This window comes from Protopterus annectens, chromosome 1.part1 (assembly GCF_019279795.1).
Source record: "Protopterus annectens isolate FY-2018-M chromosome 1.part1, PAN1.0, whole genome shotgun sequence".
Taxonomy (NCBI): domain Eukaryota; kingdom Metazoa; phylum Chordata; order Ceratodontiformes; family Protopteridae; genus Protopterus; species Protopterus annectens.
Window position 1 is genome coordinate 1,554,276,122 of NC_056726.1, and position 15,179 is coordinate 1,554,291,300.

The following is a 15,179-nucleotide window of genomic DNA, read 5'->3' on the forward strand; positions in this document are numbered from 1 at the left end:
TAGCTTTGGTTTATCTTTCTATGCCACATGAAAGACTTAATATTGCTGTTATTTTAGACCACAATTTGATTTTTTTTCTTTTGATTTATTTTGCCACTTTATTAATCTGTGTTCTTTATCATGAACTTCATGAAGGAGCAATAAAAATTTTGCAAATTTAATTATTTTTTCTTTTAACCAATTTCTTATTATATTTTATTTTTACTGATTGCTAATATTACTGAAGTGGGAATAATTATTAACAGTTATACCTACTGGTGTTGGAAAATTATATAAAATCATATTTTGTCAGCTTAAAGTTGTCCATCCATAAGGTTTGACCAAATGTTTGTTTACTTCCGGTAAGTTCCAACTGTTGTGCATTCAACAAAATAAATACTTCCGATCTGCAGCTACGTTATCTATACAGAGTTTCAGTCCTGGTTTGGTGGCCGAAAAGTGTGGTAAGAGTTGTAGCCTGGTATTGCAAGGATGCTCTTTGGAGGCTTGAACCACATCTCAGTTACTGCACAGATATCGATGTTCTCTATTTTTAGGAGTGCCTCGAGAGAGTGCATTTTGAGGTTTAGACTTCTAACATTGAGTAGCATTACCTTCAGATTTTGAATGTTTGTACCTGTTACGGTGGTGGTTGTGTCCTTTGAACTTTGCCTAAAAAAGGCACTATAGGGGTGTCAAGAGCCTTAGCAAGTAACCTAAATCCCAGGGGTGACAGGTGCAGACCATCTCTGGCAAAGCATCGTGGTCTGTCGATCATGTTGTCCCAGGCAGACAGATGCTGGATCCTCTTTGAATGACACCAGAGGCTTAGCCAATTGGTGAAGTCAATCAGTTTGTCCTTATACTGTGGTATCATTCTGGGCAAAGGCAGGATGCTACTCAAGGCTAGGGTCATACCTGCCTGGGCCACATGATCCAAGAGCTCTTCCATGTCTCTTTTCATGTAGTCCAGGGAGGTACGTCTCAAGTCATTCACTCCAACATGGACAACGACAGTCATATTTGTACTTGTTCTGGAGTGACTTGAGTGCATGTGTTATGTGGTGGATCCTGGCACCCGACAGGTAGCTGACTGTAATTTTCTTCTTTTTCAGCCTGCTGAGTGGGACATCAGTGTGCCTGACTATAGAGTAATCTATGACTAAAGTGTTGGGTATGTTGTCTTGCTTTAGGGGCTGTTGTTGGGTGGCACACTGGTGTTGTGAGCTATGTGACACTTTGGTTGTTACTGGTGTTTGCTTGCGTTTCAGCTTCAGAGGTCCTTGTTGCTTGGGCAGGTTACTGTTAAGGGCCTTCTCATATGAAGGTTTAGTGTTGCTGTGTGGGTGTTGGTGGTGTGGGTTTAGAAGGGCTATGTGTTGCTTGAGGAGTAGAGCGGGTGTTAACCTTCTCCTCTTGACTGTCTAGCACAATCTTGGGTGGAGAGAGCTTTGCTTCGAGTTTGGCTATGTAAGTGCATCTCTCGCAGGTTGTAGTGTTGGGTGGGTAGGAGGTGAGGGTTGTCTGTGTACATGAGGCAATTGCTGCATTGCCCCAGTATGCCAGATTCACTAGGTGGACAGGAGAAATCACCAGAAGCTGACCCTTGGACATGCCTGGTTTGGTGCTTTTTTTTGTAAAGTGCAAGAGCTGTTTACCCTTACCTTAGCAAGGTACTTTGCAATTACAGCCTGTTTAGTGCCTACAATTAATTTCTCCTTATTAACAAGGAGAGTTGAGTGCTTGTATCCATTTAAAGGCTTCCTAGTGCTTTCCAACAGGTTTTAGAGCAAGTGCTGGTCACAAGGATGCTTAAAGGTAAGATGAAAAAAATGGTTTATCCTAAACACTCCAGTGTGCACTAGACAAGTTAGATGTGAAAGTAGGTAACTTATGTTTTACCTGTATAAAAAGTTAAGTTTTAGTGGAGAGTCACTATTTTTAAAACAGCAAGATAAATTGAATGGAGGTGGTCACTTTTGTATTCTGGTACTATGGAATACAATAGGATGCCCAATAAATGGAAATAGTTGAAGGGGATTGATGTCACAAAATTATAATTTTGTGCTTACTCACACAAGCCAGTAAAAGCAGAAAGGAAATGAGATATATGGTCAGATTAACATAAGGGGCAGGCAACTAGAAAGACAGTGGTGTTTAAGAACACAGCAGTAACTGGGTGTGAGGGTGGGGAAAAATGTCTGCCTGACTAACAAGAGACATAGCTGTGGTCTCTTTTCAAGTTTTAATATGCAGTTAAAAGCAGAATACAAGTGGAACACAAGGTAAAGAAAACAAATCACAGTATTCAAAATAGGCAATAAAGTAATACAAAATACAACAAATAAAAAGCAAACTAACCTTTCCCTCACAGCAAAGTGTAGCAGAGTCTGGGTGAGCCTTATCTCTGACATGTTATATTCATCTGTTATAGTCTACATTGTTTTAACATTTACACTTTCCATGGAATTGTACCCAACTAAAGTTTTCTTTTCTCTCAAATATAACATTAGGTTTTCATTTTCAATTTCTAATAAATCTATATTCACTCTCAAAGGACACATAGTAAATAACTAATTTTTTAAGTTAATGTTTTCATATATGTAGCTTTTAAGTATATTTGTAGATATTTGTAGTCAAACAGATTAGTTATATTATATTGAAAGTAATTTGTTTGCTAGCTAGTCTCAAAATATCATGGACACTGCCTCTCCTCACAGTACTCATATCATAGAGAGTACATAGGCTTACTACTGCCTCTAGCAAGCACATACTGTTTTATGTACTGAATTTTATTCACTCATATGTACTTTTTTGTTATAGTTTGTCTGTTATTAATCTTCATGCTACTGTGGCACTATTCTCCCTGGGCCTCCACTGAAAAGGGGCTTTTGCTTAGTTAGACACTCCAGGTCAACAAATATCAAATAAATATATAAATAAAATGTTAATAACCAAAACTTGTTTCAATAGTTCACAGCTTTGCAGATGAGACTAGTCAGTTTAATGGGTCTGTAATTTCCAGGGTCATTGGTGAGTCCACCTTTATGAACTGGCATCAGGCCAGCTGTGCACCTTATGTCAGGCACAGAACCAGTAGCTAGACTCAAGCTGAATAATTGTAGGAGCAGGTCTAATGGGGTGTGGGTGTGTGTGTTTTACTGCTTATTAGGCATCCAGACATATTATTAACCCCATGGATGATGTATTTTTCTTCATTTTGGAGAGTACCTTTAACAAGTGTTCCTTGTGATACTGCTGTATATGTGGGGTTTGTATACTTGTTTGCACTGAATTTGTTTGCTGGGATGTTGGATATATCTCTACTAGACACTATCAGGAAGTGCCCTTTGGACATGGTCAGTATGTTGGATATATCTCTACTAGACAGTATTAGGTAATGCCCTTTGGACGTGGTGAGTATGTTGGATATATCTCTACTAGACAGGATCAGGTAGTGCCCTTTGGACATGGTCAGTATGTTGGATATATCTCTACTAGACAGTATCAGGTAGTGCCCCTTGGACATGGTCAGTATGTTGGATCTATCTCTACTAGACAGAAGCAGGTAATGCCCTTTGAACATAGTCAGTATGTTGGATATATCTCAACTAGACAGGAGCAGGTAGTGCCCGTTGGACATGGTCAGTATGTTGGATATATCTCTACTAGACAGGAGCAGGTAGTGCCCTTTGGACATGGTCAGTATGTTGGATATATCACTACTAGACAGAAGCAGGTAGTGCACTTTGGACATGATCAGTATGTTGGATATATCTCCACTAGACAGGAGGTGGTAGTGCCCTTTGGACATGGTCAGTATGTTGGATATATCTCTACTAGACATGAGCAGGTACTGTCCTTTGGACATGGTCAGTATGTTGGATATATCTCTACTAGACAGGAACAGGTAGTGCCATTTGGACATGGTCAGTATGTTGGATATATCTCTACTAGACAGAAGCAGGTAGTGCCCCTTGGACATGGTCAGTATGTTGGATATATCTCAGCTCGTCAGAGGCAGGTAGTGCCCTTTGGACATGGTAAGTATGTTGGATATATCTCTACTAGACAGGAGCAATTAGTGCCCTTTGGACATGGTCAGTATGTTGGATATATCTCTACTAGACAGGAGCAGGTAGTGCCCTTTGGACATGGTCAGTATGCTGGATATATCTTTACTAGACAAAAGCAGGTAATGCCCTTTGGACATGTTCAGTATGTTGGATATATCTCTACTAGACAGGAGCAGGTAATACGCTTTGGGCATGGTCGGTATGTTGGTAATATCTCGACTAGACAGGAGCAGGTAGTGCCCTTTGGACATGGTCAGTATGTTGGATATATCTCTACTAGACAGGAGCAGGTAGTGCCCTTTGGACATGGTCAGTATGTTGGATATATCTCTACTAGACAGGAGCTGATAGTGCCCTTTGAACATGGTCAGTATGTTGGATATATCTCTACTAGACATGAACAGGTAGTGCTCTTTGGACATGGTCATTATGTTGGATATATCTCTACTAGTCAGGAGCAGGTAGTGCCCTTTGGACATGGTCAGTATGTTGGATGTATCTCTACTATACAGGAGCAATTAGTGCCCTTTGGACATGGTCAGTATGCTGGATATATCTCAACTAGACGGGAGCAGGTAGTGCCCTTTGGACATGGTAAGTATGTCGGATATATCTCAGCTAGACAGGAGCAGGTAGTGCCCTTTGGACATGGTCAGTATGTTGGATATATCTCTACTAGACAGGAGCAATTAGTGCCCTTTGGACATGGTCAATATTTTGGATATATCTCTACTAGACAGGAATAGGTAGTGCCCTTTGGACATTGTCAGTATGTTGGATATATCTCTAATAGACATGAGCAGGTAGTGCCCTTTGGACATGTTCAGTATGTTGGATATATCTCTACTAGACAGGAGAAGGTAGTGCCCTTTGGACATGGTCAGTATGTTGGCTATATCTCTACTAGACAGGAACAGGTAGTGCCCTTTGGACATGGTCAGTATGTTGGATATATCTCTACAAGACAGAAGCAGGTAGTGCCCCTTGGACATGGTCAGTATGTTGGATATATCTCGGCTAGTCAAGAGCAGGTAGTGCCCTTTGGACATGGTCAGTATGTTGGATATAGCTCTACTAGACAGGAGCAATTAATGCCCTTTGGACATGGTCAGTATTTTGGATATATCTCTACTAGACAGGAGCAGGTAGTGCCCTTTGGACATGGTCAGTATGTTGGATATATCTCAACTAGACAGGAGCAGGTAGTGCCCTTTGGACATGGTCAGTATGTTGGATATATCTCGACTAGACAGGAGCAGGTTGTGCCCTTTGGACATGGTCAGTATTTTGGATATATCTCTACTAGACAAAAGCAGGTAGTGCCCTTTGGACATGGTCAGTATGTTGGCTATATCTCTAGACAGGAGCAGGTAGTGCCCTTTGGACATGGTTAGTATGTTGGATATATCTCTACTAGACAGGAACAGGTAGTGCCTTTTGGACATGATCAGTATGTTGGATATATCTCTACTAGATAGGAACAGGTAGTGCCCTTTGGACATGGTCAGTATGTTGGCTATGTGTCTCCTAGACACAAGCAAGTAGTGCCCTTTGGACATGGTCAGTATGGTGGCTATATTTCTACTAGACAGGAGCAGGTAGTGCGCTTTAAACATGGTCAGCATGTTGGCTATATCTCTACTAGACAGGAGCAGGTAGTGCACTTTGGACATGGTGAATATGTTGGCTATATCTCTACCAGACAGGAACAGGTAGTGCCCTTTGGACATGGCCAGTATGTTGGATATATCTCTACTAGACAAGAGCAGGTAGTGCCTTTTGGACATAGTCAGTAAGTTGGATATATCTCTACTAGACAGGAGCAGGTAATGCCCTTTGGACATGGTCAGTATGTTGGATATGTCTCTACTAGACAGGAACAGGTAGTGCCCTTTGGACATGGTCAGTATGTTGGATATATCTCTACTAGACAGAAGCAGGTAGTGCCCTTTGGACATGGTCAGTATGTTGGAAATATCTTGACTAGACAAGAGCAGGTAGTGCCCTTTGGACTTGGTCAGTATGTTGGATATATCTCTACTAGATAGGAGCAGGTAGTGCCCTTTTGACATGTTCAGTATGTTGGATACATCTCTACTAGACAGGAGCAGGTAATGCACTTTGGACATGGTCAGTATGTTGGATATATCTCTACTAGACAGGAGCAGGTAGTGCCCTTTGGACATGGTCAGTATGTTGGATATATCTCTACTAGACAGGAACAGGTAGTGCCCTTTGGACATGGTCAGTATGTTGGATATATCTCTACTAGACAGGAGCAATTAATGCCCTTTGGACATGGTCAGTATTTTGGATATATCTCTACTAGACAGGAGCAGGTAGTGCCCTTTGGACATGGTCAGTATGTTGGATATATCTCAACTAGACAGGAGCAGGTAGTGCCCTTTGGACATGGTCAGTATGTTGGATATATCTCGACTAGACAGGAGCAGGTTGTGCCCTTTGGACATGGTCAGTATTTTGGATATATCTCTACTAGACAAAAGCAGGTAGTGCCCTTTGGACATGGTCAGTATGTTGGCTATATCTCTACTAGACTGGAGCAGGTAGTGCCCTTTGGACATGGTTAGTATGTTGGATATATCTCTACTAGACAGGAACAGGTCGTGCCTTTTGGACATGATCAGTATGTTGGATATATCTCTACTAGATAGGAACAGGTAGTGCCCTTTGGACATGGTCAGTATGTTGGCTATGTGTCTCCTAGACACGAGCAAGTAGTGCCCTTTGGACATGGTCAGTATGGTGGCTATATTTCTACTAGACAGGAGCAGGTCATGCGCTTTAAACATGGTCAGCATGTTGGCTAAATCTCTGCTAGACAGGAGCAGGTAGTGCCCTTTGGACATGGTGAATATGTTGGCTATATCTCTACTAGACAGGAACAGGTAGTGCCCTTTGGACATGGCCAGTATGTTGGATATATCTCTACTAGACAGGAGCAGGTAATGCCCTTTGGACATGGTCAGTATGTTGGATATGTCTCTACTAGACAGGAACAGGTAGTGCCCTTTGGACATGGTCAGTATGTTGGATATATCTCTACTAGACAGAAGCAGGTAGTGCCCTTTGGACATGGTCAGTATGTTGGAAATATATTGACTAGACAGGAGCAGGTAGTGCCCTTTGGACTTGGTCAGTATGTTGGATATATGTCTACTAGATAGGAGCAGGTAGTGCCCTTTTGACATGTTCAGTATGTTGGATACATCTCTACTAGACAGGAGCAGGTAATGCTCTTTGGACATGGTCAGTATGTTGGATATATCTCTACTAGACAGGAGCAGGTAGTGCCCTTTGGACATGGTCAGCATGTTGGCTATATCTCTACTAGACAGAAGCAGGTAGTGCCCTTTGGACATGGTCAGTATGTTGGATATATCTCGGCTAGACTGGAGCAGGTAATGCCCTTTGGACATGGTCAGTATGTTGGATATATCTCTACTAGACAGGAGCAATTAGTGCCCTTTGGACATGGTCAGTATGTTGGATATATCTCGGCTAGTCAGGAGCAGGTAGTGCCCTTTGGACATGGTCAGTATGTTGGATATATCTCTACTAGACAAGAGCAGGTAGTGCCCTTTGGATATGGTCAGTATGTTGGATATATCTCTACTAGACATGAGCAGGTAGTGCCATTTGGACATGGTAAGTATGTTGGATATATTTCTACTAGACAGAAGCAGGTAGTGCCCTTTGGACATGGTCAGTATGTTGGATATATCTCAACTAGACAGGAGCAGGTAGTGCCCTTTGGAAATTGTCAGTACGTTGGATATATGTCTACTAGACATGAGCAGGTAGTGCCGTTTGGACATGGTCAGTATGTTGGATATATATCTCTTCTAGACATGCGTGGGTAGTGCCCTTTGGATATGGTTAGTGTGTTGGATATATCTCTTCTAGACAGTATCAGGTAGTGCCCTTTGGACATGGTCAGTAAGTTGGATATATCTCTACTAGACAGGAACAGGTAGTGCCCTTTGGACATGGTCAGTATGTTGGATATATCTCTACTAGACAGGAGCAATTAATGCCCTTTGGACATGGTCAGTATTTTGGATATATCTCTACTAGACAGGAGCAGGTAGTGCCCTTTGGACATGGTCAGTATGTTGGATATATCTCAACTAGACAGGAGCAGGTAGTGCCCTTTGGAAATGGTCAGTATGTTGGATATATCTCGACTAGACAGGAGCAGGTTGTGCCCTTTGGACATGGTCAGTATTTTGGATATATCTCTACTAGACAAAAGCAGGTAGTGCCCTTTGGACATGGTCAGTATGTTGGCTATATCTCTACTAGACTGGAGCAGGTAGTGCCCTTTGGACATGGTTAGTATGTTGGATATATCTCTACTAGACAGGAACAGGTCGTGCCTTTTGGACATGATCAGTATGTTGGATATATCTCTACTAGATAGGAACAGGTAGTGCCCTTTGGACATGGTCAGTATGTTGGCTATGTGTCTCCTAGACACGAGCAAGTAGTGCCCTTTGGACATGGTCAGTATGGTGGCTATATTTCTACTAGACAGGAGCAGGTCATGCACTTTAAACATGGTCAGCATGTTGGCTATATCTCTGCTAGACAGGAGCAGGTAGTGCCCTTTGGACATGGTGAATATGTTGGCTATATCTCTACTAGACAGGAACAGGTAGTGCCCTTTGGACATGGCCAGTATGTTGGATATATCTCTACTAGACAGGAGCAGGTAATGCCCTTTGGACATGGTCAGTATGTTGGATATGTCTCTACTAGACAGGAACAGGTAGTGCCCTTTGGACATGGTCAATATGTTGGATATATCTCTACTAGACAGAAGCAGGTAGTGCCCTTTGGACATGGTCAGTATGTTGGAAATATATTGACTAGACAGGAGCAGGTAGTGCCCTTTGGACTTGGTCAGTATGTTGGATATATCTCTACTAGATAGGAGCAGGTAGTGCCCTTTTGACATGTTCAGTATGTTGGATACATCTCTACTAGACAGGAGCAGGTAATGCTCTTTGGACATGGTCAGTATGTTGGATATATCTCTACTAGACAGGAGCAGGTAGTGCCCTTTGGACATGGTCAGCATGTTGGCTATATCTCTACTAGACAGAAGCAGGTAGTGCCCTTTGGACATGGTCAGTATGTTGGATATATCTCGGCTAGACTGGAGCAGGTAATGCCCTTTGGACATGGTCAGTATGTTGGATATATCTCTACTAGACAGGAGCAATTAGTGCCCTTTGGGCATGGTCAGTATGTTGGATATATCTCGGCTAGTCAGGAGCAGGTAGTGCCCTTTGGACATGGTCAGTATGTTGGATATATCTCTACTAGACAAGAGCAGGTAGTGCCCTTTGGATATGGTCAGTATGTTGGATATATCTCTACTAGACATGAGCAGGTAGTGCCATTTGGACATGGTAAGTATGTTGGATATATTTCTACTAGACAGAAGCAGGTAGTGCCCTTTGGACATGGTCAGTATGTTGGATATATCTCAACTAGACAGGAGCAGGTAGTGCCCTTTGGAAATTGTCAGTACGTTGGATATATGTCTACTAGACATGAGCAGGTAGTGCCGTTTGGACATGGTCAGTATGTTGGATATATATCTCTTCTAGACATGCGTGGGTAGTGCCCTTTGGATATGGTTAGTGTGTTGGATATATCTCTTCTAGACAGTATCAGGTAGTGCCCTTTGGACATGGTCAGTAAGTTGGATATATCTCTACTAGACAGGAACAGGTAGTGTCCTTTGGACATGGTAAGAGCAATGCTGGATATTATTCCTTTGTTTCTTAACATAGTTAAAGAAGGATTTGTAATTATCCTTACCTTTTGATGTTAGTCTAAATTAATGGGCTGTCTCAGCATTTCTGATGGTGTTTTTGGTTATCCAATAGCTTTTTCATGTTAACCTTGATTTGAGTTTTTTCTTTGTTTTGATATATATTTTTTTGTATTTATTTATACATGTGGACCACCAAGCTGGTTTCCTTTTAAATGTCCCATTTTGTTTGGTTCTGATAGGGGTTGTCAGGTCAGTGTATTTATCCTGATGTGCTTGCATAATTACGTGCTGTGTCAGTATCTTGGCTAATATTTAAACATGAATTCAGAGACTTTATCATAGAACTGTATAACATTTGTATGCTGAAGTCTCTGAACTTTGTTTTACTTGCATCTAACTACTTGGAGATTTTGAAGGAAAAGTTTACTAGTCTACAGTCAGATTTAACTAAAGAAAGGAGTACCAGGGGATAGTTGATATTGATGCCCTGCTGTTTTTTTTCCTCCAGTGTATTCCTTGATAATTTTGTCCAAGTAGTCTTTCTTTATCAAATCAAGAAATATTTGGGCATAGCCTCCAACTGAGATAAAGGTATCCCAGTTTCTCATCAGGTAACTGAAGTCTCATAGGAGAATGGAACTCCTATTAATCATCACTGTATTCATCCAGCATATTTGATTTTCTGAGAGCATAAGGGGTACCATAACATGCTGTGCCTCTAAGAGTTTGTCCTTTTTAGTGTGGATCTGAATCATTTCAGTTTTTGGTCTATACATTTTTGCACATCTTTATGAGCATCATCCTTCATGTCGTCTGAAAACAGATCACAGGCCAGTGGGACAAGCCCATTCAGCAATGGTAAACACTAAAAAGGATAACACATTTTATAAGGAACAGACCAAAATATGAGGCAAAAAAGGGCATTCAATGATCATTTACACAGAAAAAAAAAGATAACTGTGAGTGATTTTTTTGTGGTTGAAAGATATTTGTGACTGACAGCAGTGGTTGTGTTGTCTACATATTGTATTAACTATGGGACAAGGTATACATTGTCTGTAAATATGGAAATGAGAAAGGGGGCTAGGAACTGACACCTGAGTATACTATACATATTGACTTCAGCTGAGACATATGCCATTTTCATCTGACATTTGCAGCACTTAATAGTACCACTTACCTCTCAACCTCTTAGCAGAAGAAATCTGGACAAAGCCAAAAAGAATGGGGTGGGGGTGGGGGAACAAATGCCCCAAAATAGGGACATATTTTAAATATCAATCTTGTAAACTAAGAAATGTCTTAGAATAAAAGGTTTTGTGTTCGTATGCAGTTTCTGAATGATATGAAGTCTGAAATTGAAATGTATGTCATTATTAAGTGGTGTCAATCCTCAATTATTTACCATAAAAACACAAATTGTATGAGGAACACATCAAAAATATAAGTAAAAAATCTGGACACTGCAAAAATCTGGACAGCTGAGAGGTATGCAACACTGACTGCAGTAAACACATCTCTTTAGAACACAGTTCTCAGAAAGTGTGAATTCTTTATTTACATTAGGACATAAAAAATGCTTAGCTGGGGCAAATAGGATAAATGGCAAAATAAAGTGCATCAGTTTACAACAGCTTTAGTGAGTACAGTTCAGCCTTGTCGAAGGAAACATATCAGTACTCACAGTAATTTAATATGTTTTAACACAGAGGTATGAATATGTCCTACTCAACAGCTCTTCTTCACGTACTTAAATTTGATATACATTGCACTCCAGGGTTTGATTCCCCCAAACTCCAGTTGCCTTCTGTTTGATTCTGAACAAGTCACTTAACCAGACAATGCTCATGGGGTCCCCACAAAAAGTGGCTTTTGACTAATGGGTTTTCCTGGTTAATACATTAACAAAAATATAAATAATCCAAAATCTTTCTGTGTCAGGTATGAAACATCAATTATACCCCCCCCCCCCCAAGCAAAGCAAACAGCTCAACAACAATATGAGCTACTTAGCTACAAGTCAGTTTTCAGGATGCAGACGTCTGAGAAAAAAATGATACTGGTTAATTCATAAAAGCAAACAAAATTATAGAGGTATACATGATTATGCATGCAGTAGGCTATACATTCATATGCCTATAGCTGGATTAAGGAATCTAACTTTTGCCCACTGTGCTTTGTCTTTTAATACAGAGCACAGTTTTATATAGCAAAAGTGCTTAATGTTAATTATATTGTAGAATGACATCCAGAAACTAATAGCTTTATATCCAGCAGTTTAGGTGCAAAACCCTGGGGTAGAGGGTTTTCTTTCTGCAATCTTAAACCAGGTTTCAGTAGCAATGCACATATGATTGTGCACTGAATTCAGGATGGATTTAAAGTCAGTCAATTTGTTAATTATACTTCTAGCATTGAGCCATACCACATTGATATTGTCCAGTGCTTTGCTTGTTATGTTTTTTAGGCTGGAGATCCATTAGCTGGCCTCTACCTAAAAAGGCTGTATGGAGGTAGCAAAGGCTTTGGCCAGTATGCAGTAGCTACTGAATGACAGGAACAAGCTGTCCTTGGTAAAGAAAGCAGGGCTGTGCAGTAGTTCATACTATGCTGGTGCATACTGGAGCTCCCTCAAGGGAGACCAGTTACTGAGCCAGTTGTTGAAATTAAATATATTTTCCTTGTACTGCAGCATCATTCTTGGTGAAGGTAGAATTCTACAGAGTCTTTTCTGCAATCATGACATGCATGGAGAGCTCAGAAATGTATCTGCATTTCCTTTAGGATCTTGCATGCTAGGTCATTTACATCCATAGGGATCACCACCATGTCATAATCATATTTGTTCATCTTAAGGACCCTGAGGGTTCTCGAGACATTGGAGATCTTGACACAGGAACCATCATCCTGTTTTTGTTTGCCTTGTGAGGTTACAGTCTGTGCGTCTTACTGTGGAGTCACCACTTACCAGTATGTTATTATTACTGGAGGGTTTAAATGTACTTAGCTTGGTGCAAGTTTTTTGCTATGTGACTGTATTGTGGAGATAGCACTATGTGTTTTAGTATGTAATTTCTGCTGAGACCTTATGTTATTTGACCCTGGAGGCTTATGAAATAACTTTTTTACAGGCTCAGCATATAATATTTCCATGTGTTTGTTTGTAGTGCTGTTTGGGTGTGTGTGTGTGTGGTGCTCACAGAGTGCATTTTTGAGAGTAGCCTTCATTTTACTTAAATATTTGCACCTCTCATGGATAGTTTATGATGGGGTAAGTAGAAGTTCATTGTCTATAAACATGAGGCACTTACTACGCAGACTAAATATCCCTAGTGTTATGAGAGTGGGAATTGAGGGAAGACAATCTGCCTGGCTTTCCATTTAGTCCAAGAGTGCAGAAATCTGGGGACGTGACACCTGTCTGAATGGTGTTATATCCATTCATTTGTAGTATATAAGTTAATTAATGGAGGTGCTCTACTAAGAAGCAGCTTGCAGTCCCAAATAACAAGGCAGTGCCTTTAGCACAGAGTGCAGCTCAGTGTAATACAGGTGAGCTAGAACTTTAAACAAACCAATGGAAAACCAGCTTTTAAATAGGTCTCGTCTCTTGCCAATAATGGCAGCTTTCCAGAAGTAGCAGCTGCTTTTCCTGTCTCAAAGAATAGTCACCACTATCTCTCAGATTGCCTACACGCCTGGGTAAAGATTTACTGTGTATCGGGAACTAAGTTATAAATTACAGAAATAAGGGAAAACATCAGATCAAGCACAGTGAAACAATACAGTAATTAATGAACTCAGTCAGGCGACTGCACAATTCAACACTTAATTACAGCAAAAAAATGAAACAAGTGATCAAAAACTTGTTTAAATATTACTAAAAAGGCAGAAACAGTTAAAATGGAGGGAAAGGAGTGGATTTATCACATGGAAGCAACACACCAATTAAAGAATTCAGTCAGGTGACTGTACAAACACAATACTTCAATTTTACCAAGGAGAATGAAATAAAATATTGAAACAAAACATGCAATCAGTATCAAATTGTGTGCACATAACCTGTAGTAATGTTCGCCATCTTTTGTATATATATATATATATATATATATATATATATATATATATATACATATGTGTATAAACAGCACAGTGAGGGAATGTACACATAAAGATAGTCTCTTAAATATAATGGGTTGAATTCCAAAGCAGGTCTGGCATGAGGCAAGGTGTTGTACAAACTCCGCAATATAGATAAAAATGGTCACTGTTTCTAGCTAATACTTGTGTGCTGCATGCAAATGAGGAAGAGTGCAAGCTTTCACAGTTGGCCAGTATTTACTACCGATTTAAAAAAATTATATATTATGTTGCACCATACTTAACATCTAATGTTATGCTTTGAATTTTAATGTACTTTGTGTTTTAAATATTGCTGATTTGTACTCCAATTTCAACCCCCCCTCCAGGGTCTATATTATAACCTTGACTGTTCAGAATGTTGACAACAGCTTCATTGATACATATGTGTTGAACAGCCACTTCTGCAAACTGCCACATCATCAATTTCTTTCCAAGGGAAAGAAATTGGTAGGCCAAACACGCACGACACAAAACAAAAAACACTATAAAGTGGGGGGCTTCGCACCCCACACCCCGCCTAACTAAATATACTAACTCCAAGATCGCACTACAGTGGGGAAAAGGGCAGATGTAAAACAACGGCCAACTGATTCGCTGAAGGGGCCATTGGACACATGTGTCGATAAAGACACTGACATTCTGAACGGTCGAGGTTATAATATAGACCCCCTCCCTCCAGGCAGAGACTGAAACTGGTCATTTCTGATCAGTGCTATGCTCTGGACAACAAATGTTAAATAAATAAATAATTAATCGGATGGCATTTCTATTTACTGTGGATAATGAGATATACTGTGTTATACTGTGGAATCTGTATTATGCTCTGTTGTAAAAAGATATAATATTTCATATTGTGGAAGCTGTATTTTACTGCACTATAATGACGCATATTGTGTTATATTGTGGCAACTGTACTACAGTGTGTGACAGTGAGGTATACTGTGTTATACTGTCACCTGTATGATACCATGCTATATTGTGTCACCTGTATTATATCATGCTATATTGTGACCTTATTATACCATGCTATATTGTGTCGCCTGTATTGCACCATGCCATATTGTGTCACCTGTATTACACCATGCTATATTGTGTCACCTGTATTATACCATGCTATATATATTGTGTCAGCTGTATTACACCAAGCTATATTGTGTCACCTGTATTATATC